This window comes from Pogoniulus pusillus, chromosome 13 (genome assembly GCF_015220805.1).
Source record: "Pogoniulus pusillus isolate bPogPus1 chromosome 13, bPogPus1.pri, whole genome shotgun sequence".
NCBI lineage: Eukaryota > Metazoa > Chordata > Aves > Piciformes > Lybiidae > Pogoniulus > Pogoniulus pusillus.
In genome coordinates this window covers 17723495-17750058 of record NC_087276.1, presented here as the reverse complement: position 1 = coordinate 17750058, position 26564 = coordinate 17723495, and the positions used below count along the sequence as shown (strand labels likewise).

The 26564-nt window shown below is 49.2% G+C and overlaps 1 long non-coding RNA gene across 7 annotated transcripts in view; it reads right to left on the bottom strand.

The window, feature by feature from the left end:
* Positions 1–26564, bottom strand: part of LOC135180639 (uncharacterized) — a 128366-nt gene that overhangs the window by 84799 nt on the left and 17003 nt on the right. For 5 of the 7 annotated variants that reach the window (XR_010304514.1, XR_010304515.1, XR_010304516.1 and 2 more), the window contains exons 2-5: positions 23686–23830; positions 22473–22573; positions 4137–4440; positions 218–282 (exon numbers count right to left, since the gene is read on the bottom strand). This is a non-coding gene — a long non-coding RNA (uncharacterized LOC135180639). Of the gene's footprint in view, positions 1–217; positions 283–4136; positions 4441–13252; positions 13641–13926; positions 14321–14461; positions 14525–22472; positions 22574–23685; positions 23831–26564 lie in introns of those variants that run through there. The other 2 variants (XR_010304518.1, XR_010304520.1) reach the window with 2 other exon arrangements.

Here is a 26564-nt window from a genome sequence, read left to right as displayed (position 1 = left end):
TCCTGAGCATCCTTCTGTCCACCAGGACCCCTATGTCCTTTTCTCTAGAGCTGCTTTCCAACAGCCCAGCTCCCAGCCTCTGCTAGTCCATGGGGCTGTTCTTTCCTACATTCAAGACTCCACAACTGCCCTTACTTGGTTTCATTCCCTTTCTCCCTGCCCAGGTCTCTCTGAATGGCAGCACACAACTCCAAAGTTCCATTCTCAACAGACTTACCTTAGAACATAACTTCTTGAAACCAAACCACTGGTGACTTTTCAGACACAATTGACACCAACCATCTGTAAATTCAGATAGAAAAGAGCCAGAAGAAGTCACTTTGCCCAGTTAGTTAGCATTTAGGTTACTTTTCCTTCATACTATCTTCCAAACAAGGCTGATTCCTGCATCTAGGCAGGGCCTTTCCTCTGACATTGCCTTGAGATGCTCTTGCTGTTAGTAATAATAAGGACAAGTGAGAAATTATTGAAAGAGATTTATTGAAAGTGACTGAATGCTCCAGGGTACCATAGTAGGAGGTTGGCTCCTCAGAACAATTTTCTGCAGCATATTGAGGCTGTTTAGACTTTCAACTGCAGCATTTGAAAGTTGCTCCTGATTCAGAGCCACTTTGACACAGCTTCAAAGCGGATCCATCTCAAAGCAGCGTCACAGGAAAAATGGAAATCTTTTACAATGACAGCTCTAATATCCCAACTCAGCCTAAAAGGTGTCATAGAAATTAAGAGTGATCTGGCAGCTCGGGGAGGGAACCTTCCAATGTACAAATAGCCTTGGGTCCTTCGCCTGCTTTTATAGCACAAAGTACCGTGGGGTGAAGGTAGGAAACGCTGGCTTGTGCTGCCAGCTGGTGTAGTGATTGAGCAGAAATGAAGCCACTCAGGAACTGAGTTAGATGCTAAAAACATTTCAAAATACATTCCTCTGTCAGGGGACAGGGCTGGGCTGGCCAGGAGCTGAGTGCCAGATGCTCCCCATGAACTCCTCTGCCCTCTCAAAGGGAAGAGAAAGGGAAGAAAAGAGAGAGACTGATGGGTGGGAAAGAAACTAACCCAGCTGGAATGGAAAGAAGAACAACGCCATGGGATAGAGACACACAGACACAAACCAGCATGGAACACAACCCCTGAGGGCACCACTGATGCTGGGAGCAGGCACAGGGCAAGTCCCATCCTGGACTCAGCAGCAGATGGGAACAGGATTCAGGAGCTGGATCTTGGAGCTGAATTGAGGAATACACAGATGAGAATGGAAGGCAGAAGGGACAGAGTCCTCCTGGGACAGCAGCCAGAGAAGAAGAAGCTTGACCCTGGGCATCCTTCAGCTTGCTCCTGCAGATGCCATCCATGTGTTGCAGTCCCTTGCTGGGCAGATAAGGCTCACCACAGGTACCTCCTCTGCCTTCCTGCCTCCCAAGGTGGAGCACAGCTGTAGCAGTGCCCTTGGTGTGCAGAGGAGCAAGTGTCAGGCAGAGTCTTTGTGCCCTCCAGCCCTTGGCAGGAGCTGTGGCATCAGCTTCTCCCTGCTAGCAGCAGCCCCTGGCTGTGCAAAGCTGCCCTGAGCTTCATCAAGTGGCTGAGTGAGCAGAGCCTGAGGTGGGCAGTGCCAGCCCTGAGCAGGACTGGTGCTGGTCTAGACTAAACCAGGACATGATTCAATCTATTTAATATTCCCCAAAGACGATGAGTTTGTGACTAAACAGTGTCTGTAGCCACCAAGCCTTGAGGAGCAGAAGTTGACTTAAAACCATTCTTTTGCACACTCTTTGCTTTGGTAACACAAAAATCTAATGGTTCTCAAAATGGTACAAATTCAGGGGCAAGAAATAGACGGAATGAGACTGATTTTTTTCACAGGAAGAGAAGATGCCAGCAGACAAGAGCTGAAGAGGAGTCAAACACTTCCCTCTTTTTCCAGGTTTGGTTTTAGATCAGATGTGCTCACAGTGTGATTTTTCATTTCAGGCAGCGATGTGCTCAGAGGGACAAAGAAAAGCAAATCATTTCACAACAAAACTTTCCAGACATCCCTTTCAATAAAGATAAACTGGATTTTATGTTCTTTTTCTCCTACCAAACAATGCTTCTGCTCAATCAACTTATTGTTCTTCAGCTTTGCCAGTGGATCGACAAAGTCTTTTTCTCTCCCCATCAATAAAACAGATTCTGACCCATCTCAAACAAGCTGCATGGGCTGAAAAATTGGGGTTGTGTTCTTTTGGGGTTTGTTTGCTCTCTCTGTAGCTTCAAAGGCTGTTTCATTTTGTTATGTCTATCACAAAAGTTGAATTTCAAAGTAAAGTTGCTTTCCTTTAATTTTTTTTTTCTTCCCCACCCTCTTTGCTCTAAGTTCTGCTTTTGCCTGCCTCTTGCAATCATAGAATCTGAGAACCAATCATGGAAAGCTATGGATTGGGAGGGGCCTCCAGAGGTCATCCAGCCCAACTCTCCTGACAGTGCACAACCACCCAGGGCAGGGCACACAGGAATGCATCCAGGTGGGTTTGGAAAGTCTCCAAAGGAGGAGACTCCACAGCCTCTCTGGGCAGCCTGCTCCAGGCTCCAGCACCCTTGCTGTAAAGAGTTTTTTTTTCACACTGAGATGGAATTTTTCACACTGAGATGGATTGAGTTTAGGTTCCTTATCCCTTGTCCTGTCACTGTGTATCACTGAGAGGAGACTGGCTCCATCCTCCTGACCCCCAGCCCTCAGAGATTTATACTGATCAGATCCCCTCTCAGCTTTCTTCTCCCCAGACTAAAATGCCTCAGGGCTCTCTGCCTTTCCTCATAAGAGACATGTTCCAGTCCCTTCAGCATCCTCACAGCTCTCTGCTGAGCTCTCTCCAGTAGTTCCCTGTCCTGCTTGAACTGGGGAGCCCAGAACTGGGCACAACATTCCAGACTCAGACTAGCTAGTGCTGAGGTGAAGGAGACATGGGCAGGTCTCTGATTCTCCTCCAGCTTCCTTCACCCCCATGGTGCATGACAAGGAAGAATTTCTTTCACAGTGAGAATAGTGAGACCCTAGCAGAAATTGGCTAGAGAGGAGGGAGCTGCCCCATGCCTGCAACCATTGAAGGTCAGGTTGTCTGGGGCTCTGAGCAGCCTGCTCTAGCTGCTGACTGCAGGGAGGTCCCTTCCAACCCAACCCATTCTGTGATTTCTGCTAGAGGAACACCCCATAACATTTATCACCTGAACACTGCTCTGTAAGCACATCATGAACTTTGAAGTCCTCACCCAGATTAGAAAAACAAACAACAAAGAACCCCAGAATATATCTGCTTGGAAGAGACCTTCAAGCTCACCCAACCCAACCTTCAACCTGGCACTGCAGAACCAACACCATACCATGCCCCTAAGCACCAGCTCCACAGGCTGCTTGAAACCCTCCAGGGATGGGAACTCCAGCTCTGCCCTGGGCAGACCATTCCAGTGTCTGAGAACCCTCTCTGGGAAGAAACATCAGTGCCAACTTAATCCAAACTGTGCCATTTGAGTGCACTCTGGCCTGCTGTTGGGAATTGAGTTGTTGCTTCTAAGTTAGGGAAATAATTAATTAACACTTTTTCTTCCACACCACCACTGGAGATGGTCAAATGCTAAATGGCAGCTACCCAATGTAATTTACACATACATTACAGAATCACAGAGCTGTCAAGGCTGGAAGGGACCTCAAGGATCATTTAGCTCCAATCCTCTGCCATGGGCAGGGACATGTCACACTAAATCAGGTTGCTCAGAGCCACATTCAGCCTGGCCTTAAAGACTTCCAGGGATGAGGCTTCCACCACCTCCCTGGGCAACCTGTTTCTATTCATTATCAAGGGTAAGATTTCAGTCACCTGGCATGACAGAAACTTTTGGGTGTTTACATCCCAAAGGCCTTTTACTTGCAGAGGAAGAGGAGAAGAAAATCTCTGCTATTATCACCTGTGCACTTGTTTGCAGATAGAGAATCTGCTGCCCCAATTTTGTTCCAGGACTCCACCAGATTTAATGCAACCACGAATCAGTTTCTGGGCTTTTGACATCCAATATAAATTTTGTTCTATCAAGACTTTGGGGGCTCTGCAGCAGGCTGCTGTAAGCAGCTTTTAGGATTATTTAGGCCTTTTGAAATTCCTTCTTACCTCCCAACCATGCTGGAGTGAAGCAGGCCAAGGGAGACAGCTCGCTGAAAGCTCCTGGTGGTTGCTGTGTTCATGTGTACGTTTCTTCAGCAGAGCAAATCCTCCCAGCGCTTGTCACTCCATTCCCACGGATCTGAACTGCAAAACTGCTGAAGCTCACAGGGGGAAAGGCAGCAAATGATGCCAGAGTCACCAGTCTCCTTCAACACAAGATTCTTTGCACATGGGACACTTCCCAGCTGGAGTTCCACGGCTTCCTCAAGACGTCTTGGAGCTCAGGTGGGATTTGGAGCTCAGACCTGCTCTGCCAGACAAAGCAGCAGTCCAATAAATCCTAAAATGTCTCTAGGCACTTGGTTTCCTTACATTTTATGAGCCACACCAGAGGATGTGGCTTACTGAATTTTATTATTGGAAACATCCAGTTCTTTGAGGCTGAAAATGTATGGAGCTCTTGCTTCCAGCAAAAGCCCAGCCATGCTACAGGGTCCTTGCTGTACAGCTGGCCTTGCTTTGGACCTTCATGATTAACCTTGATCTATTCAACATCAAGACTGTGGTAGTTTGAGGGGCCCAAGGTCCCCCTTCAACAAAACCATAGGCACAGAGGCCCATTCCAGGGGGACAGACCTGCACATCCCAGGATATTGTAATAATTCCCTTTCTGGTATCACAGCCTCTCCCTGCCTTCCTTGCTGTCACTTCTCCAAGCAGTGTGCTCTTATGTTATGGGCTGTGGAGGAGCTGGGCCACTGAAGCCTTGTAGGCTCAGCTCAGGGGCAGCTTCAGCCTACCTTACAGGCCAGCTGAAAGGTGGAAGGGATGGAGGATTCTAGAAGCCCAGGTTGGGCCCAGTGGATTTTATACTTATCACAGTATCACCAAGGTTGGAAGAGACCTCACAGATCATCAAGTCCAACCCTTTACCACAGAGCTCAAGGCTACACCATGGCACCAAGTGCCACGTCCAATCCTGCCTTGAACAGCCCCAGGGATGGCGACTCCACCACCTCCCCGGGCAGCCCATTCCAGTGTCCAATGACTCTCTCAGTGAAGAACTTTCTCCTCACCTCCAGCCTAAATCTCCCCTGGCACAGCCTGAGGCTGTGTCCTCTTGTTCTGGTGCTGGCCACCTGAGAGAAGAGAGCAACCTCCTCCTGGCCACAACCACCCTTCAGGTAGTTGTAGACAGCAATAAGGTCACCCCTGAGCCTCCTCTTCTCCAGGCTAACCAATCCCAGCTCCCTCAGCCTCTCCTCGTAGGGCTGTGCTCGAGGCCTCTCCCCAGCCTCGTCGCCCTTCTCTGGACACGCTCAAGCATCTCAATGTCCCTTCTAAACTGGGGGGCCCAGAACTGAACACAGTACTCAAGGTGTGGTCTAACCAGTGCAGAGTACAGGGGCAGAATGACCTCCCTGCTCGTGCTGACCACACCATTCCTGATGCAGGCCAGGATGCCACTGGCTCTCTTGGCCACCTGGGCACACTGCTGGCTCATGTTCAGGCAGGTATCAATCAGCATCCCCAGATCCCTCTCTGTCTGGCTGCTCTCCAGCCACTCTGACCCCAGCCTGTATCTCTGCATGGGGCTGTTGTGGCCAAAGTGCAGCACCCTGCACTTGGAGCTACTGAACCCCATCCCATTGGCCTCTGCCCATCTGTCCAGGTGTCAAGTTCCCGCTGCAGAGCCCTTCTGCCCTCCAGCTCAGGTGTTGAAGAAAAGCCTGGATGAGGCACTTGGTGCCATGGTCTAGTTGACTGGCTAGGGCTGGGGGATAGGTTGGACTGGATGAGCTTGGAGGTCTCTTCCAGCCTGGTTGATTCTGTGTGACAGAGGGAGAATCTGCTCTGCCAGGGAAGGAAGGATTCCTAACAGGAGTGGACTCCAGCTCCATGGGACATCAGCAAGGGGGAATGGATTGAAGCTTGAGGAGGGTAGATTTAGATGGGAGGTTAGGAAGAAATTCTTAACAGTGAGGGTGGTAGGACACTGAAACAGGTTGCCCAAGGAGGCTGTGGGTGACCCCTCCCTGGGGCTGTTGAAGGCTAGGTTGGATGAGGCCTTGAGCAACCTGGGCCAGTAGGAGGTGTCCCTGCCCATTGCAGGGGGGTTGGAACTGGATGAGCTTTGAGATCCATCCCAACTTGAACAATTTTATAATTCTATGACATTACAAAACACAGTGAAGATATGGGGAGCAGCTGAGGGAGCTGGGGGTGTTCAGTCTGGAGAAGAGGAGGATCAGCAGAGACCTCATTCCTCTCTACAGCTCCCTGAAGGGAGGCTGCAGTGAGGTAGGGTTGGGCTCTTCTTCCTAGGCTTAGGTGATGGGAGAGGAAATGGCCTGAAATTGTGCCAGGGGAGGGTTAGGTTGGAGGTCAGGAAAAATTTCTTCACTGCAAGAGTAGTCAGGGACTGGCACAGGCTGCCTAGGAGGTGGTGAAGCCCCATCCCTGGAGGTGATCAAGAGATGTGTGGCCATGGCACTTGGGGACATGGTTTAGTGGCCATGGTGGTATTGGATTGAGGGTTGGACTGGATGGTCTCAGAGGGCTTTACCAGCCCAAACAGCTCTATGATTCTATGACTCTATGATCCTCTAGGAGTATTTTCTGGAAGGGGACAGGCATTAGTCATAGGAGCAAACATCAGTGACTGAGTCTCCTCAACACATCTCCAGCCACATTCTGCTTCTTGTAGTTCCTTTTCATCAGGCAGACAAGAGCTGGGGGCATTGCCAGCTGTACCTTGGGCAGTCTGTGCCACAGCCTCAATATTCTCTTCATGTAGAAGTTTTTAACTTGAATGTAGATCAGCACTGAGCATCCAGTCTGGGGTAAATCAATACAGCCCTGTTAGTCTGTGTCAAAGACAGTGATGGAAACTGGAAAAGGACTCAATTATAAAGTTCTCCCTGGAAGACCAAGTTACCCCTCAAAGGCAAAGTCTCCCAGGCAATTCCTGAAGATGTGATTAAAAGCAGTGATTTAAACCTGACTTTGTTAATTATTCAGCTAATCTAGTTGACCTCCAGTGACACAGCTACCTGCATTCACCAACTACCAAAGACAGCTTGCAAATTCATTGTCAAACTCTGCTTGCTTTGCTCGGGTGCTTGAGCAACACCTGAAATAACCTCACACCAGGGCAACTGTTAAAGGCTATTTTGAAAGGGAAAGACTTCAAATGCCAGGCAATCATCTGCAATCCACATGGCTCTCCCTGCATCATCTGGGAGACTAAGCAGCAAGAGAGCCAAGCATCTAGAATCCAAATCACATCACAGGCTCACAGGATTTTAGGGGCTGGAAGAGACCTCTGGAGATCTTCCAGTCCAAGCCCTACCAGAGCAGGAACAAAGAATCTAGCACAGGTCACACAGGAACACATCCAGACAGGGCTGGAAAGGCTCCAGAGCAGGAGACTCCACAGCCTCTCTGGGCAGCCTGTGCCAGGCCTCTGGGACCCTTACAGTCAACAACTTCTTCCTCATGTTGAGGTGCAACTTCCTCTGCTGCAGTTTCCATCCATTGCCCTTATCCTGTGCCAGGGCACAAGTGAGCAGAGGCTGTCCCTGTCCCTCCCTTCCTGACCCCCAGCCCTCAGCTATTGACAGACATTGCCCAGGTCCCCTCTCAGCCTTCTCTCCAGACTAAGCAGCCCCAGGGCTCTCAGCCTCTCCTCATCAGGCAGTGCTGCAGTCCCTGCAGCATCCTTGCAGCCCTCCCTTGGACTGTCTCCAGCAGATCCCTGTCACTCTTGAACTGGGGAGCCCAGAACTGGATGCAGTATTCCAGGTGGGGCCTCCGAAAGGCAGAGTAGAAGGGGAGGAGAACCTCTCTTGGCCTACTCACCACAGCCCTTCTAATCTACCCCAGGATGCCCTTGGCTTTCTTGGCCACCACTGCACACTGCTGGCTCATGGTCAACCTCCCATCCACTAGGACCCCCAGGGCCTTTTCCCCTTCACTGCTGTCCAGAAGTCTTCTCCAAAGAGAGATGCCACTATTGACATTCCTCCCTTTCTGTGATTTATTTCTTTCAATCCCTTCCACAGTCACTTGCTACTCTGCTCACAGAATCATTTTAGTTGGGGAGAAACACCCAAAATCAAGTCCAGCCCTTGACTTGACACCACCATGGCCGTTAAACCATGTCCCAGAGTGCCATTTCCACACAATTTTTGAACACCTTCCTGTCCCCTTACACTGTATCCCTTTGGGATGTTTCTGTGCACTACACAAAGTTCCACAGATATTAAAGATGAGTCAGATTTTACCTGTTTAGCAGCTTCTGACTGGACAGGGCTGGGTGCTAGGTTGGAGTGGATGGTCTTGGAGGTCTCTTCCCACCTGGTTGATTCTATGATAAGTAACATCCCACCATGGCTGCTCATCTTCAGCCAACATCCCCAGGCCTTTCTCTGCTGGGCAGTTTCCAGCCACTCTGCCCCAGGCCTGGAGCACTCTTGGGGTTGTTGTGACTCAAGTGCAACAGCTGGCACTTAGCTTTGTTCAACCCCATCTCATAGTTCCCATCAATCCAACTCGCCCAGCTCCTTCTGCAGAGCCTTCCAACACTTGAGCAGATCAACACTCCCACCCAACTTGGTGGCTGCAAACTTACTGAGGGTGCCTCAGTCCCTGAGACTGAGAAAGAAGAAAACTGAGCCCTGTAGAACACCACTTACAACAGGTTACCAACTGGATTTTATTCCATGTTCCATCACTCTTTGTGGCCAGGCAACAAAACAAAAAAGCAGAAGCTGCAAGTCTCAATTCTAGAGGTTGTTTTAGGCAGCAGTGCAAGCTGCATGCCACTGATTTGGGAAGCCACAGAAGGCCACCACTTGGGCACCTTAAAAGGCAGCAGAGACAAGAGCTTCACTGTTGCCATGTACCTACAGAAGTAGTCAGGCAGCAGCCAGCCAACTGCTTGATTTATCTGAAGTCTACCCAGTCTTACTTTCTGCCAAAGGCACTCAAGCAGGAGCAAGGAGGATTAATGGCTCTGTGCAGCTAAGCCCTCTCTTTGACTCACTTGTCAGCATCCCTCCACCTGCCACCGTGGCTCCTTCTATCCCAGTGCCAGCTCCCTGCCTCTAAATTCCCTGAAGGTCCCTTGTGGCTCATCACTGAGGTCATCATCAGCTCCAAAAGGCACAAGGAAACCTGACTCTGAGGACAGAGTGGGGCTGCATCTGCAGCCAGCAGTGTGTGACACGCACAGCTTTACCACCGAGCAGCCGTCATTTATCACGGTCTCCCACAGCACCATTCAGATATACAGTCTGTCCCTAACAGCACACCTCCAGACTGCCAGCCTCCTTTCAGGCCAACCTTAACTCAAAAAAAACATCAATTACCCTTTCAACTTTAACACAGCTTTGGGATTTCTCTGCATTTCACAGAAGGGGACTGCAGTATCTCAAACTTCTTCAGCTTTAGCTGTCTGCAAACCCTCATCTTCCCTGGCAGATGCCACTTCTTTTGTTTGAGGAACTCAAAGCAGCTTTCAGACATTGATTCAGTAAGGCTGGCACCAGCTCTGTCATGAAGAGCAGTGCTGTCCCCTCTTCCAGGTAAGCCACAGACACATTAAGTGCTTCAAGGCCAGAAGTGAGTCATGGCAAGAGCCATCGTGCACAGTACATCTCTCATGCTGCTACCCTCATCAGCTCACAGATATAAAAGGAATAATTAATGATAGACTCTGAATTTATGTTAGAATTTAAGGACTTCAGGGTCTGAGCTCATTACAGTAGGTACGATCATAGAAGCTTTCAGGTTGGAAAATCCCTCTAAGATGATCAATCATCCACCCAGAGCCACCATGGACATTCAACCCTATCCTCAAGTGTCACTGCCACACGTTTCTTGAAAACCTCCAGGGATGGGGACTCCACCACCTCCCTGGGCAGCCTGTGCCAGTGCCTGACCCCTCTTGCAGTGAAGAGACTTCTAATATCCAAACTTAACCTCCCTTGCTGCAAACTGAGGCTGTTTCTTTTGTCCAGGCTGAGTGTAGGATGAGTTGAGAGCAGCCCTGAAGAAAGAGCCTTGGGGGTCATGGTTGCTGAGCAGCTCCCCATGAGCCAGCATTGTCCTCATGCAGCCCAGCAGGCAGCGGTGTGCTGATTGCAGCCAGATGAGAGTGGGCAAGAGAGGGATTTGTGCCCCTTGGTTCTGCTCTGCTCAGACCTCACCTCCAATCTTGCCTCCAGCTTTCCTGTCCACAGCAAAAAGAGAACACAGAGCTGCTGGAGTGAGGACAAAGGAGGCCACAAAGATGCTCCAAGGGCTGGAGCAGCTCTGCTGTGAGCACAGGCTGAGGGAGCTGGGGGTGTGCAGCCTGCAGAGGAGAAGGCTCCAAGGGAACCTCAGAGCTGCCTGCCAGTGCCTGAAGGGACCCTGCAGGAAGGCTGCAGAGGACTTTTGCTGAGGGTGTCTGGAAACAGGCCAAGGGGGAATGTTTTGGAGCTGAGGCAGAGCAGGGTTAGAGCGAAGCTGAGGAAGAAGTTGTTCTGCAGTGTGAGGGTGCTGAGAGTCTGTCCCAGGCTGCCCAGGGAGGCTGTGGCTGCCTCCTTGCTGAGGGTGCTGCAGTCCAGGCTGGATGAGGTCTTGAACAGCTGAGTCTAGCTGAGAGGTGTCCCTGGGCATAGTGTGGAGGTTGGAACAGATGAGCTCTGAGCTCCCTTCCAGCCTGATCCATCCTGTGATTGCATGAACACAATCCAATGTTAGGACTTTGCCAAGGGAGGTTCATCACAGTGGAAGCTTTTTTTGCATTGTCATAATCCCAAATGAAGATTTGAAATGTAAAGTTGTCATTTGTTTAAGATCTTCATGGATCATTTACTGGATGTCCTCTCAGGCTTTCAGCTATGAAAAGTAACTGGTGGCTTGCAATTCATTGGTCACAGTAATGCAAATGTTGCCCTTTCAACGTGGCATGATGAATTCAATCCTTCTCTTGGGCTGCAGGAAAACACCCACTGGAAATAAACAAAGAGTCCAGTTCCAGGGGAATTTCAGAGCAGATTTTAGGACACTTTACAGCACGGACAGGAACAAGTCACAAGCATCTCAGAAACCTTTGCAGTCTTAACAGCCGCCTGGTGCTATTAAATATGATCCTAATTCTTGGTCACTATGAAATGGAAATAATTCTGGAGTATTTGCCTGGTAGTTTCCTGGCCTCTGGATGTTTCCAAAGCAACAAGGCTCTTAGAAAGGCTAAAAGGTACACAAAGCAGCTCAATTAATTGTTGTAGGTGAGTTGCTGAATGGGAGAACTTTTAATAGAACTTGGTTGCAGGCAGGGGGGGGGGAAAAAGCATCATTGCTCAAATCCATCAATCCTCACACAGGACCAAGCCATTCTGTTGTACCATTTCATATTCATCCTCTCTTTGAAGACAAGCCACTCATCACTCTTCTTGTTCAGGGAGAGACATAAAATAACACCCAGGCTATTGAGCACAGTTTCAGGCCACTTCATAACGTTCCTAGGGCAAAGACAGCAATTCTTTACGTGGCAATGCAATGTTAGAGATGCTTGGAATGCAAAATGAGCCACTCTGCAATTTGGCTGTTAACAAGGAGGAGGAAACACCTCCTCTGAACATTGGGGCCCTCACGATTTTCCTGTGATGCTGGAGAAACACCCCAGATACTTGGTGACAACTGATGTCATTTACCTGGTCCTGAGCAAAGCCTCTGACACTGTCTCGGACCACGTCCTGCTCTCCAAGCTGGTGACACATGAGTTTGATGGGTGAACCACTGGATGGATAAAGAACTGGCTTGATGGCTGCACCCAAAGAGTGGCTGTCAATGGCTCCATGGCCAAGTGGAGTCCCTCAGGGATCAACCCTGGGACCAGTCTTGTTCAACATCTTTGTTGGTGACATGGACAGAGGCATTGAGTGCAGCCTCAGCAAGTTTGCTGATGACACCAAGCTGTGTGGTACAGCAGACAGGCTGGAGGGAAGGGATGCCAGCCAGAGGGACCTGGATGGGCTGGAGAGGTGGGCACAAGCCAACCTCATCAGGTTCAACAAGACCAAGTGCAAGGTCCTGCAGCTGGGTTGAGGCAATGCCAAGCACAAATGCAGGCTGGGCAGTGACTGGCTGGAGAGCAGCCCTGAGGAGAGGGACTTGGGGGTGCTGCTGGTAGACAAGAAGCTCAACATCAGTCAGCAGTGTGCACCAGTTTGCAGCCTTTGCAAATAGTCTCTCTGCATCCTGTTTGTAGCCCCTTCAGACACTGGCAGGCTGCAATTAGGTGTCCCTGGAGCCTTCTTCTCTCCAGGCTGAACACCCCCAGCTCCCTCAGCTTGTCCTTGTAGAAAAGCTACTGCAGCATCCTGATCATTTTCATGGCCTGCTCTGGACCCTCTGCACCAGCTCCATGCCCTTCCTGTGCTGAGGGCTCCAGAGCTGGCTGCAGCACTGCAGGTGAGGCCTCAGCAGAGCAAAGTGTCAGGATGCCCTCTCTGGCTCTGCTGGCAGTGCTGCTTTGGATGCAGCTCAGGCTGCCCTTGGCCTTCTGTGCTGCAGGCTCACTCTGCCTGCTCTTGTCCATCTTCCTGCTCTTCCACCAGCACCCCCAAGTAGTTTACCTCAAGGCTGCTTTCTGTCTCCTGCTCCCTCAGCCTGCCCTGACAGTGAGGGTAGTTCTGTCATTTTACTGGGGAAAGAAAGGAATCATAGAATCATAGCATCAGCCAGGTTGGAAGAGACCTGAAGTTACTTACAGCCATATGAACACCTAACAGCAAATGCTGAAGTTAGAGCCATATGACCACGTAACACTAACTGCTGCAGCAAGCTCTTGCAGACACCACCTCAGCACAGCAGCCCACATCCACTATTTTTTTACCAGGTCACTAAGTGCTACAGGTGATGCTCCTGCACTGAGGTATGCAGCACGGGCTTATTCAGTCTTTCATCATGAAAATCACCAACAACAGCCCCAAAAGGGTTTGAGGTGGTGCCTCTACCAAAGAAGAAATCCCTGTAGGAAGACTTGGCAACAAGCAGTGAGCCCACACTCATGGCTAGGGACAGAGGTTCAAGGAGAGACCAAACAACTCATTCCCCTTCCAGGCAGATAGAGCTGAACACATCAAGCTTTAATAATGAAACACAAGGTAACCTCTACTTTGATTTACCAGCTTGAGATGTTGCTTCTCATTTCGAGTATGTTCAACTTTAAATCGTTTGAAGTGTAGAGAAAGCTACAGCAGCAGCCTGAAAATCTGTGGAGTTTTGACCCCTCAGGACACAAGAGGATGCAAAGAAACAGATCTGATCACCCTTACTGCACATCTCCTTCTGGAAAACCTGAAGTCCAGAGGAGGAAACGGCTGAGAGCCTAAACTTGACTCAGTGCTAGAGGTCAATCTTCTCAACACTGTCACATTCATCCCAACCCAGCCAGAGCCTGCTCTTCTCCCTGGTGAGTACAGCATATGGCTCAGCTCGAGAAAGCCCTGATGCCTGAAAAATGAGGCTGCATTAATATTTCACATCACACTGAAGCACTGCTCCTTAAAGAGAGTTTTCAGTGCACTTGTCTCTGCATACTTGGAAAGCCACCACTGCACTGCTTTATCACCCCGGTGCACACAGAGACATGTCCTGCTGTGCTCTGCAGCTGCAAACATCTGCACTGACCAAGAGCCTGGGGCCAGACTCTTGTCAGTGGTGCGCAGGGACAGGACAAGGGGCAGTGGACACGAATTGGAACCCAGGAGGTTCCATCTGGACATGAAGAGAAACTTACTTGGTGTGAGAATGCTGGAGGCCTGGAGCAGGCTGCCCAGTGAGGCTGTGGAGAGATTCCTACCCCCTCTGCTGCTGTGGGTACCCTGCTTTAGCAAGGGGTTTGGACTGGATGCTGTCCAGAGCTCTCTTCCAACCCCACCACGATGGAATTCTGTGATTTCTGCCAACACCACTCTGACCACAACTTCTGCAGCAAAGAGGACTTGCTCCAGCAGTTTTGTGTCTTTCTTATGCTGGGGACACCAGAGATAGTCACAGGGCTAGAGGTGAGGTCTGAGCAGAATCAAGGGGCACAATCCTCTCGCCCTGCTGCCCAAACTTCTCTGGCTACATCCCAGCACACACCTGCCTGCTGGGCTGCATGAGGGCACTGCTGGCTCCTGGGGAGTTTTCTGCAATCATAAAGGTCAGAAAATACTTCTAAGATCATCAGGTCCAACCCAATATTACCATGGCCACTAAACCATCTCCTGAAGTGCCAGGTCTGCACCTGTGTAGAACAAAATATGCATCTTCCCAGAGCAGGCTTTTACCTGGAGAACCTTTGCCATGACTTCAACAAATGGATTTTTTTTTCTCCCCAAGTACAGTGTTGCCTGCAAGAGGAAGTTAATAAAATCAAGACACAGTCCTTCAGCTGCAGTTGATAGCTCAGGGAAGAATTGTAACCCACCATCAGGTCACTCTGAAATTATTCATCTTTAAGGCTAAAATCATTTCTTAAGTTAATAATGCCATCAGTAAAGGTTTTTATGTCTACTTTTCAGCATAAATCTTAGGAGGAAAAAAAAAACTATTTCAGAATCTTTTTGTGTTGGCATTTGCTAGAGGAAAGACCAAGCACAGGAACATTGCCTTTGATTTGCTACATTTCATACAGAAATCTGCCATGAAGCAGTCACAGAAATGAATCTTCTTTTTTTTTTTTTCCTTTTGCATTCAGAGTGATTTCTGCTGTACATGTTTATGAGCTGCAGTGTTCTGGACAACCTGTGTGTTGCAGCAATGTCTGTATCACAGAAGGTTGGAGGTCAGAAGGGCTCTCCAGAGACTATTGAGTCCAGTCTCCTTGCCAGAGCAGGATAACCCAGGACAGGGCACACAGCAGTGCATCCAAGCATGTTTTAATCTCTCCAAAGGAGGAGACCCCACAACCTCTCTGGGTAGCCTGCTCCAGGGCTCTGCCACTGTGATGGTTTGGGTGTTACCCACCCCTCCACGCTTTGGAAATCACCCATGCTAGACTCAGCCAGCTCTGGCAATTGAATGAAGCTTATATTCACAGCTTAGCTCAATATACAAGCAGATATTTACAGTATATACAGTTATAGACAGAAATATACAAGGTAAAAGGTAGTACAGAAACACAACAGCCCTCCCAGAAACCTGAGTCCCCAGGAGGGGCTCACAACTGCCCTTCTACCACTCCTGCACCTTACCCTAGACATTGCCTTGTGCCCAAGGAAGAATGGAGGGTTGGACAGGTGGTTTAGGAAACAGGTGGATTAATCAGGTTAGGTTAGAGAGAGAAAACTGCAGCACACAGCCCAGACAGAGAGCAACTGCCTTATCTGTGTTTGGATTCTTGCTCTTATACCTCTCAGCAAGCCTATGAGTGAAGTAGACATCACCATTGTTCCCCTTTCACAGCCTGTAATCTAGTTCTTCTCATCAAAACATTCTAGCTAGCTTCAAACTAGCACAGCCACCCTCACCATACAGAAGTCTGTCCTCATGTTGAGGTGGCACCTCCTGGATTCCATCTTGTACCTACCATTCCTTATCCTGTCACTAGGCACCACCAAAAAGGACCTGGCACCTTAGAATCATTGAATCAACTTGGTTGGAAGAGACCTCCAACATCATCCAGTCCAACCTAGCACCCAACCCTAGCCAGTCAACTAGACCATAGCACTAAGTGCCTCAGCCAGGCTTTTCTTCAACACCCCCAGGGATGGTGACTCCACCACCTCCCTGGGCAGCCCATTCCAATGCCAATCACTCTCTCTGCCAACAACTTCCTCCTAACATCCAGCCTAGACCTCCCCCGGCACAACTTGAGACTGTGTCCCCTTGTTCTATTGCTGGTTGCCTAGAACCTTCATCCTGACACCCACCCCTCAGATATTGATAGACTGATAAGATCCTCTCTGAGCCTTTTCTTTTCCCAACTGATCAGCTCCAGGGCTCTCAGCCTTTCTTCATATCAGAGATGTTCAAGTCCTTTCATCATCCTCATAGCCTCCACTGAACTCACTCCAGCAGATCCCTGCCTCTCACGAATGGGGGAGCCCCAGACTGGGCACAGCATTCCAGGTGTGGTCTATACAACGAAGCACAGTCAGCATGCAGCACTCCTGATCACTTCTGAAGACAGTTTGGGCTCACCAGTTCATTTCCATCTGAACTATTTCTTACAGCCCACATTTCTGTGTTTCCAGCAGCTGCATAAGAACAAAGCCCTGCTCAAGAAACGTTTCCTTGCAGGACATGTAATTATTAAATTGTATCCTAATTACAGATCATAAATTACAGACACTTCTTCGGAGAGGCAATACCCAGAATGCTGCAGAGAAGCAAACTGCCTGGTTTGGAAGTTAATCTAAAAGCCTCACTACTTACAAAAACCCACAAGTTGAATGCAGTTTTGAGATCAGATCCTGACTCCTGCATGAGGTCCATGTGGTTATTTTGAAGATGCTGTTAGGCATCAGAGTACACAAGCATTACATCTTATTAAAATACAGGAACAGTCAAGATGTGTCACCTCTGGGTAGCACCAGCAGACAGAAGAGCTGTGCAGTTGGTACTTTCCTGTAGGAGGAGAAATGAATGAGTGGTGCCTCTGGTTATGTTCTTGCTATGGAGAGCCGGACAGCAGTGTACAGCCAAAGCCCTCCAGGAAAGCCTCAGCTCTAACATAAGCACTCAGCTCCTGAAAAACAACTAGGAGCCAAGAATAGATTAAAGAGATTAAAGCAACAAGCAAATGTTTGATGCTTGCTCCAGCTGGACCCACATCACAACAGCAGTATCCTTGCAGCTTTCAAATACTGTGCATTGAGGAAGGAGACACAAAAAAGGCAATGCCACACTGCAAAGTGTTGGACCAAAATTAAGTGTGATGGCTACAAACCAGAGGTCAGAGCCAATGTGCCATGAAGAAACCTGAGTTTTGGCCTCTGACACCTTAACTCTCACCTGGGCTCATTGTGCCAAGCTGATGGACAAACACCCACAGGTGGCCAGCCACAGATACACACCAAGAGGGCTTAAATGGATCAGCCAAGGAATGGTTCAGCCTGAGTTATCCCACCAGACAGACCACCTGCAGCATAGAAGTCTAAATCAGACTCTCATCCACTTGTCTAGAGATAAATACTTCATGATGCCACAATGATGGAGCTTCCCTGGCCAGGTGGATGGCTGTGGGCAGGGTCTGGTGAGTGGGACCCTCCCAGCTGCCCAGCTTTCTGAAGCTGAGTGAGGTGAAACATGGGCAGTGTGGCTGGACTCAGCGATCTGAAAAGTCTTCCAACCAAAAGGATTCTATGATCCTGCACAGCCCCAGCTGGGTTAACAGCATTGATGAGTCTGCTTTTCTAGGTGGCATGAGGACAGCCCTTAAGAAAGCATCTTTGTAACAGCTGCTGAGAGAAATAAAAGCAGGGAGAGGATCCAGCCTACTGCAATAGACCTATCTAACAAGGCTTTGTCTGGGGGGGCCAAAGAGGGAAGGCAGGTCAAAGTTATCTCCAGCAGAGCCCTCGCAGCCTTCCTGGCACACGAAGCCTGGCAACATTTGCAGGGTAGCAAATGCTCTGCTTCATAAGATTTTGCTGCCATCTCCTGATGACAGGAAGTTTCCTGGGGAGAAGTGCTGGGGCTTAGGCAGCAGTGTGTCCCCTGCGCCCATCAGCACAGGCTCTCCTGTGGGAAGCTTGGCTCCTTCAGCTCCCCAGCACCTGCTGGGCTCGTCTGGATCAATTATGTAAATCAGCCTGCCGTTAAACTTGACTGCTCTGAGAATAAGGATGAGCAGCCCACGTCTGTTTTGCACTACAGAGGCACAAGCCCTGCTCCCTTCTCAGATCTACCCTGCACGACTTCACACTAAAACGTCCACAAAGAAGCCAGAGCGGAGCAAGAAAGGTTCCTTTGCAGCATCTTAATCTGCAAAGCTTTTGCAGCAGCTCAGAAAGAATTTATGGGCTTTTTTTCTGTGCCACAGTACAAATCAGATCTTTCCATTTCTGTTCTGGTCCAATTTATTTTCCCCTTGTTCTCCATTCTTCATTGTAGATGAAGTCAAATGAAGTATTCCTTTTGAAGCCACTCTTCTGCTTAGCTGAATATCACACTCGGAGCACTTCAGCATATGTGCTAGGGCCATTGAGGGGCTGTTCTTCCCCTCACCACAGTGGGGAGGTTAGAGGTGCCCTCCAACCTCACAGAATCACAGATTTAACTAGGTTGGGAAAGACCTCATCGAGTCTAACCCTTCTAATTAACTAAGCCCTGGCACTAAGTGCCTGTTGTGGAGGCAGGGAATTCATGTGGCCAAGGCAGGAATGATAGAATTGTTTTCTTTCCCTGCAAACCCTGCCCACAGACTATATACAGAACCAGTTTAGGTTTATTTGCAGGCTCTAATTCAGTCAGGAATTCTTCACAGGATGTTATGGGCAAAGTCAGAGATTTGGGAAGTCAGGCAACGGAAAAGGCTAAGCTACAAACACAGCTTTACCCCTCTATCAATCAGGCTGAGCAGAGAATTAAGGGAACAGGAGGTGAGATAGGTATTCAGTGATGAACCTGTGCTGGGTTTCTGTGTGGCTCAGCTGCCTTCTGATGCTGCAAGCAATGTCCAGCAGCCTAGACCCACACGGCAGAAGCGCAAGGTGAGTGGTGAAGCTGCCGAACTCAGCAGTGTCTCTAGACACAGCTGCCATACCATAGCATCAGGGGGATAAGAAGAGATGGGGCAAAGGCCTGGTACAAGCCAATCCAAATCCAAATCCCATCTGAATCCCTTTATTGCACCCCAAGCATAGGGATATATACTTTATCAGAAGACCACATAAGAAGGATTACAACATCATGTTAAATTCTGATTGGTTATACACACTTGTGTTAGGACTACACTAGGATTACACACTACTTGGCAGACATTCTTCATGTTCTCTCAACAACACACACATTGTGTCTGGCAAGTCCAAGCCAGCAGAGATAGGCGAGAAGCACAGACTCCAGGCTTTACACTTGTTTGCATTTGCTACACCAGTCCCTAAGGTCATTCCAACCCTCTATCAGCACTTACTGAACCCTCTCCTGTCCATGGCTGGACAATAGCTGCACCACAGCCACACTATTCTATAAAATCACTGCATTTAATATTCCTGTATCCAACAAGAGATTGGTGGAAGCGACGCTGCCTCAGCTGGGGCAGAGGAGAGCCAAACGGCTCGGGTCTCCCCAGTTTGGAATAGAAGCCAATCCCAGCCAACCCCCAGTCTGATTCCACAGGTCTGTACACTTGTGGAGAAAGGCCTTTTGCTGTTCCCTGCTTCAAGCCTGCTGGTGGGGGAGAGGGGGAAGCAGTTTTCACACCTTCTTCTCCTCCCTATTCACACCTGAAGTGGAGGGGAGAAGGAAGGAATTTGGAGTGCTCCAGAACAGTGCCTCATCCAGTCTCCTTTTAAACACTTCCACAGACAGCGACTCCACCACCTCCCAGGGCAACCCATTCCAACGTCAATCACTCTTTCCATGAAGAATTTCTTCCTAATGTCCAGGCTAAACCTGCCCTGGCACAGCTTGAGGCTGTGTCCTCTTGTTCTATGCCTGGTTGCCTGGGAGCAGAGTCCTAAACCAGCTGGCTACAACCTCCCTTCAAGTAATTGTAGACAGCAATGAGGTCTGCCCTGAGCCTCCTCTTCTGCAGGCTGCACATCCCCAGCTCCCTCAGCCTCTCCTCACAGGGCTGTGCTCCAGGCTCCTCACCAGCCTTGCTGCCCTTCTCTGGACACATTCAAGTACCTCAACATCTTTCCTAAACTAAGGGGACCAGAACTGGACACAGTACTTAAGGTGTGGCCTAACCAATGGCCAGTGGCCTAACTAGTGCCAGTACAGGGGCAGAATGTCCTCCTTGGTACTGCTGGTCACACCATTCCTGATCCAGGCCAAGATGCCATTGGCCTTCTTGGTCACCTGGGCACACTGCTGGCTCATGTTCGGTTGCTGTCGATCAGTCCCCCCAGGTCCCTCTCTGCCTGGCTGCTCTCCAGCAACTCTGCCCCCAGCCTGTAGGGCTGCATGGGGTTGTTGTGGCCTTTCTGTAATTCTGCAATTCATATATTCAACCATAGCACAATGAGATGCAGGATGACACCATGAAGCCATCGAGTCTTGATCAGCACTGACAGCAGCTCAGATTTACTGGGGGGACAGTAGGAGTAACCCTGCCCCACACATCACATAGTCCTTCTCCTGAAGGAGAAGAGCAGCTGAGTTTTTGCAGCTTGGCATCCACCCAGCAGTTGGGTGCATCTCCTCTAAAGTGCTTTAATTTAATATATTTATTCTCATGCATCATTTATTGACATTTCTTGCATAATTGCTACTTTGGGTTTTCTTTTTCTTATTTTTTTTTTCCTTCAGAGTTGAATGCTTTTAGTTCATCTGTCCAGAAAGCTTAAGGAATTTAGGCAGAAAAAAGAAGTTGTGACCACATAGGCACAGAATCCATTGCCAAGGATCAGACTCCAGACCCACCTTACGTCAGCAAAAGGCCACTGAGACCAGCATGCTGCAGAGCTACAGCATCCTGTGAACTTCAAACTCAATTAGCCCTCAACAGTGTCCCAAACCAAGATGATTTCTTCAACCTTCTTGGTAGGTTGAGCTTGATAGGTTAAATTTTCTCTGCTTTAATTAAGCACACTCTTAACCCTATTAATAAAATAAGCCATTACCTGACATCCTGATCTGAACAAGCAAGACCACAAGGGTTCAGTCTTCTGAAAGAGTTCCCACTCTACCTGAACCCTTCCATTGTGAGCTGCACCTCTTCATAAACATGTGCACCCACCATGAGCATGACCAGTCACAGCCACCACCTTCAAACACTAGAAAAAGTACTCCTTGCTCCACTGCAGGAGGAGGACAAAACCAATGAAACTAAGTTTGTGTTATAAACATGGTATCCTGGGCTGTGGGTGAGAAAAGTTCTTCTGTCTCTATACTCTGCCCTGGTGAGGTCATATCTGGAATATCTCCTGTTGGGGAGCAGCTCTGGGATAAAGGACCTGGGGGTCCTGGTGCACAGAAGGATGTCCAGGAGCCAGCAATCTGCCCTTGTGGCCAAGAAGGCCAAGGGCATCCTGGGGTGGATTAGAAGGGCTGTGGTGAGTAGGTCCAGAGAGGTTCTCCTGTCTCTCTACTCTGCCCTTCTGAGGCCACTTCTGGAATATTATGTCCAGTTCCAGGCCCCTCAGCTCAAGAAGGACCTCAGGGAACTGCTGGAGAAAGCCAAGCCCAGAGCCCCCAAGCTGCTGCAGGCAGTGAACATCTCCTGTGAGGCCAGGCTGAGGGAGCTGGGGCTGGCAGCTGGCAGCAGAGGAGCCTGAGGGCTGCCCTCAGTGCTCTGCTAAAGATGTGCAGGGCAGTGCTGGGAGGATGCAGCCAGGCTCAAGGGTGACCAAGGGCAGCACAAGGGGCACTGGGGACAAGCTGGAGCAGAGGAGGTTTCAGGGGAACAGGAGGAGAAACTTTGTCCCTGTAGGAGTGCTGGAGCAGAATGCTCAGAGAAGCTGTGGAGTCTTCTTCTCTGGAGCCCTTCCAAATCTCCCTGGTTGTGCTCCTGTGTGCCCTGCCCTGAGTGCCACTGCTCTGGCAAGGGGTTGGCCTGGATGATCTCTGGAGGTCACTTCCAACCTCTAACACTCTGTGGTTTTGTTCAGTAGTCCTCACAAGATTGTTTCTAGATTTCCCACCTCACTCCTCTCCCTCCAAAGGAAGCCTTCGGTGGCAGAAGAGATTCACTTCCCATGAAGGATGTTAGCTCTTACCCAATCTGATAAAAAAGCTGACAATCCATCTAGAAAATGGATTAACATTCAGCATTTAAAGACAAAACAAATCCGTGAAACATCTCTCCCTGCTGTCTTTCACCACCACAAATAACCAAGCACACCAAAGTCTGCTCCTTGGGGAACATCTCCCTTCTCCCTGATCAAGTGACTGTTAAACTTAGCTTTGCTAACGAGCTATTTCCATCTCTGCAGTAGACAGAGAACTTCTGTCTCGCCTGCAAGGATTCAGGAAACTTGCAGGCAAATGAAAAATTCATTGAGGTTGGAAGAAAGCCTCTTGGGGACCCACACGCCACAGCCCCGCGCCCGCCGCCGCTCCCAGCCCTGCCTGCCAACGCCAGGCAGCGCCTCAAAGAGGAGAATCAAGCTTCACCCGCACCCAGAGAGAGAGCTGATCAGATCTGCGGCAGCAAATGCTAATGAAGAGGTGATAAGCAGAGCTGTTTACCTCATTTGCTGGAAGAAGGCACATCAATGAATCCACTGACTGTCAGGGCCCGTGAAGGAGCATCTGGCTCCAAGCAGAGCATGCAAATGTGTCCAGGATTCCTGGAGCAATTAAAAAGTTGACATTACTTTGGTCTGCTGCAGGAAGACTTAGAGGAGATCTGAGCAATGTCTGCAAATACATGAGGGCTGGAGGACAAGAGGGTGGGGGCAGACTCTGCTCACTTGTGCCCTGGCACAGGGCAAGGGGTAATGGATATAAACTGCAGCAGAGGAAGTTGCACCTCAACATGAGGAAGAAGTTGTTGACTGTAAGGGTCCCAGAGCCCTGGCACAGGCTGCCCAGAGAGGTTGTAGAGTCTCCTTCTCTAGAGCCTTTCCAGCCCTGTGTGGATGTGTTCCTGTGTGACCTGTGCTGGATTCTGTGGCCCTGCTCTGGCAGGGCTTGGACTGGAAGATGTCCAGAGGTCTCTTCCCACCCCTAACATCCTGTGTCCTGAGATTGTTAGGTGGCTTGCAATTGATATGAAATGCAGCTGCCATTTGCACCTAGAGCTCTCCTAAATCTCTTTCTCCCTATTCTCCATACCCCTCACTAGCTGAATCCTGAAACAGTTCTTTCAGCTCTACACCACTCAGCAGAGCCATGGCACAAATGTGGCCTTTAGTAGATTTGTAACACTCTACATGTGGTTATAAACTTATTTTACCTCCTGGTGGCAGTTAAACAGAGGTTTACATTGGACATTAGGAAAATTTTCTTTACTGAGGGAGTGGTGAGGCATTGGCACAGGCTGCCCAGGGAGGTGGTGGAGTCCCCATCCCTGGAGCTGTTCAAGAAACCTGTAGGTGTAGCACTTCAAGACATGGTTGAGTGGTCCTGGTGGTTGGGTTATGGTTGGGCTCAATGATCTTAAAGGGCTTTTCCAGCCTCAATGATTCTCTGATTCCATGGCACCTTCACCACCAGCAGCGTACCTTACTGATGTCCACAGATGGAACTTTCTCTGGGGTTTTGCCCATGCCTTGTAGAATGGTTTGCCTTAGCAGGGACCTGCAAGACCATTAAGCAGGGACACCTCCCACTAGACCAGGTTGCTCAAGGGCCTGTCCACCCAGGCCTTGATCACTGCCAGGGAGGGGGCATCCACCTTATTTTGCTTTGACTTTGCAGTTGAAATGAGCCTCAACTGATAGCTCTGCCTCTAGCCTACCTCTTTTCCTTTGATGCAGGGATTGGTTTTGGTAGAAAGCTCCATGCCAGCAGCAGACATCACCATTTAGAGTTCCAGCAGCCTTTAACCATCATCAACACGTCCCAAGTTGAATTAGCATTCACCTAGAGATGTTGAGCAGCACCTACAACACAACACAGTGATGTTTCTCCTCATTCATGGCATCTGCTGTGCTTTAATCTCCCTGATCCTCAAAATACCTTCCCAAACCCCCTCCTTTTCTTTTCTCTTTTCTTTTCTTTCTTCTTCCCACATTCAGAAATAGAAGCCTTTCCCAAAACTGCAGTGACACTACCCCAGTGATTATAGCACGATAAATGAGGGCCACAGAAAAAACATAGAGCAGCCAGAGGCTAAAGCACAACTTGTCAGCAGCAGTCAGCACTGCAGAGGGAGCTTTGGCTGTGCCGGAGCATTATTCCCTCATCCTGCAGACTCAAGGTTTCAGGCAGGAATTAAGGTAATTATAGCAGTAAAGAGCAGGGAGTCTGTTGGAAGTTCACAAAAGCACAGGAAAATTGGCAGGCTTAGGGAGAAATAATCTTGATGACTCACAGCAATGTGTCTATTTGTTTGCATTGTATTTCAGATGTACACAAGATGCTTCTGCTCCTTCTTTGCCCACATTTCCTATCTCTGCTTTGCTGTTATTCAAAGCAGGAAGGTCACCACACCACACAGGCTCACAGGTTGTTGGGGGTTGGAAGAGATCTCTGGAGATCTTTCAATCCAAGCCCTGCCAGAGCATGGCCACAGAATCCCATGCAGGTCACACAGGAACACATCCAGACAGGGCTGGAAAGGCTCCAGAGAAGGAGACTCCACAGCCTCTCTGGGCAGCCTGTGCCAGGCCTCTGGGACCCTTACAGTCAACAACTTCTTCCTCATGCTGAGGTGCAACTTCCTGTGCTGCAGTTTCCATCCATTGCACTTGTCCTATGCCAGGGCACAAGCAGCAGAGGCTGTCCCTGTCCCTTCCTCTCTGACCCCCAGCCCTCAGCTATTGACAGACATTGCTCAGATCCCCTCTCAGCCTTCTGCTCTGCAGACTAAGCAGCCCCAGGGCTCTCAGCCTCTCCTCATCAGGCAGTGCTGCAGGCCCTGCAGCATCCTTGCAGCCCTCCCTTGGACTCTCTCCAGCAGATCCCTGTCCCTCTTGAACTGGGGAACCCTGTTCACTGTGTCACCTCAGGCAACCCAAACATGATGGACATTAGGCTGAAGGTCTGAGGAGGACCTTGAATGCTTATTTATGAATGTGTAGGAAATTTAATTATCTTCTAATAACCCACTTAATTACTAATATTCCTTAACATTACTGAAGTGTCATTAATACTTCTGAGTGATGCTCGAAGACAAATGTTATTACTACTAGATGTCCTACCAAGAACATTGTGAAGATGATGATGAATAGATGTTCTCAAGTGCATAAAAATATAAACTCTCTTAGTCCTCACTGGTTAACCTTTAGCTATGAGGAGAAAACAAACCTTTTATAGAATTCCCCCCCCAAGTAATGAAGTTGCATGCACAAGAAAAGTCTGCAAGCTGTTTGTGTTTGATATATTGCTTCCTGAGGTGGCACCACAGGGGCTTTTTACTGTGCCAGTTCCTCCCCCTGCTAAAATCATTTTGCTGTGATATTTGAATGGAGCTAAGGCTTCAAATGAAGAAATCTTTAGGAAGGATTTTTTGGGGGGGGCAGATGAATGGGCATATATCAGCACAATTTTCAGCACTGAAGGGAGGCTGTAGCCAGGTGGGGTTGGGCTTTTCTGCCAGGCAACCAGCAAGAGGACTGGGGACACAGCCTCACGTGTTCTAGGGGAGGTATAGGCTGGATGTTAGGAGAAAGTTCTTCAGAGAGAGTGATTTATTCTTTTTTCAACATTTTCCATTGGGTTACAGCTTTCTAATTCAGAGTTGAGATCTGCAAGGACAGAACATGCCCTCCATGGGGCCAGACTCTTTTCAGTGGTGCCCAGCAAATGGATCAGGGGCACAAACTAGAGCCCAGGAGGTTCCATCTGAACAGCAGGAGAAATTTCTTTGGTGTGAGGGTGCTGGAGGCCTGGAGCAGGCTGCCCAGAGAGCTTGTGGAATCTCCTCTGCAGACATTCCAACCTGCCCTGGCCACTGTGATCCTGGGCAAGCTGCTTTGGGTGACCCTTCTTTAGCAGGGGGTTGGATTGGATGTTAGGAGGAAGTTGCTGGCAGAGAGAGTGATTGGCATTGGAATGGGCTGCCCAGGAAGGGGCTGAAGTTGCTGTCCCTGGAGGTGTCCAAGAAAAGACTGGATGGGGCACTTAGTGCCATGGTCTAGTTGGTTGGATAGGGCTGGGTGCTAGGTTGGACTGGATGATGTTGGAGGTCTCTTCCAACCTGGTTGATTCTATGAATTAAGAATCCATAACTCCACTTAGAATGCAAAGCTTTGTTTTTCTCTTCTAGCTCACATCCAGTGTGCTGTGGGGTACTTCTGAAAAGACACAAACTTACCAACACATTGAAGTGACCCCAGAATTAAGGCATTGAAAGCAGCAGGGCTTGGGAATTCTTTCTGAGGACAACTGCAGCGCATCTCTTACAAACCTCAGCAGTGCATATGATGGTGAGTGCCAGGGTTATGTGGTCAAACATTGAATCAGTTCACAAAGAACAGATCCAAAAGGGAAACAAAGCTCCACAATGGAGCTGCACCTCATCAGCCTGCAAGAACATGCCCTGCAAAGCCCTGTGGCCAGCATGTAAAACTGCGGGGCTGAAGGGCTGTGCAGCTTGGAAGCATGCCAGAGATGAGATCACTAGATTGCAAATTACTTGGAAGCAGCACATGGTCACCAAAAGTAGAAGGGTTG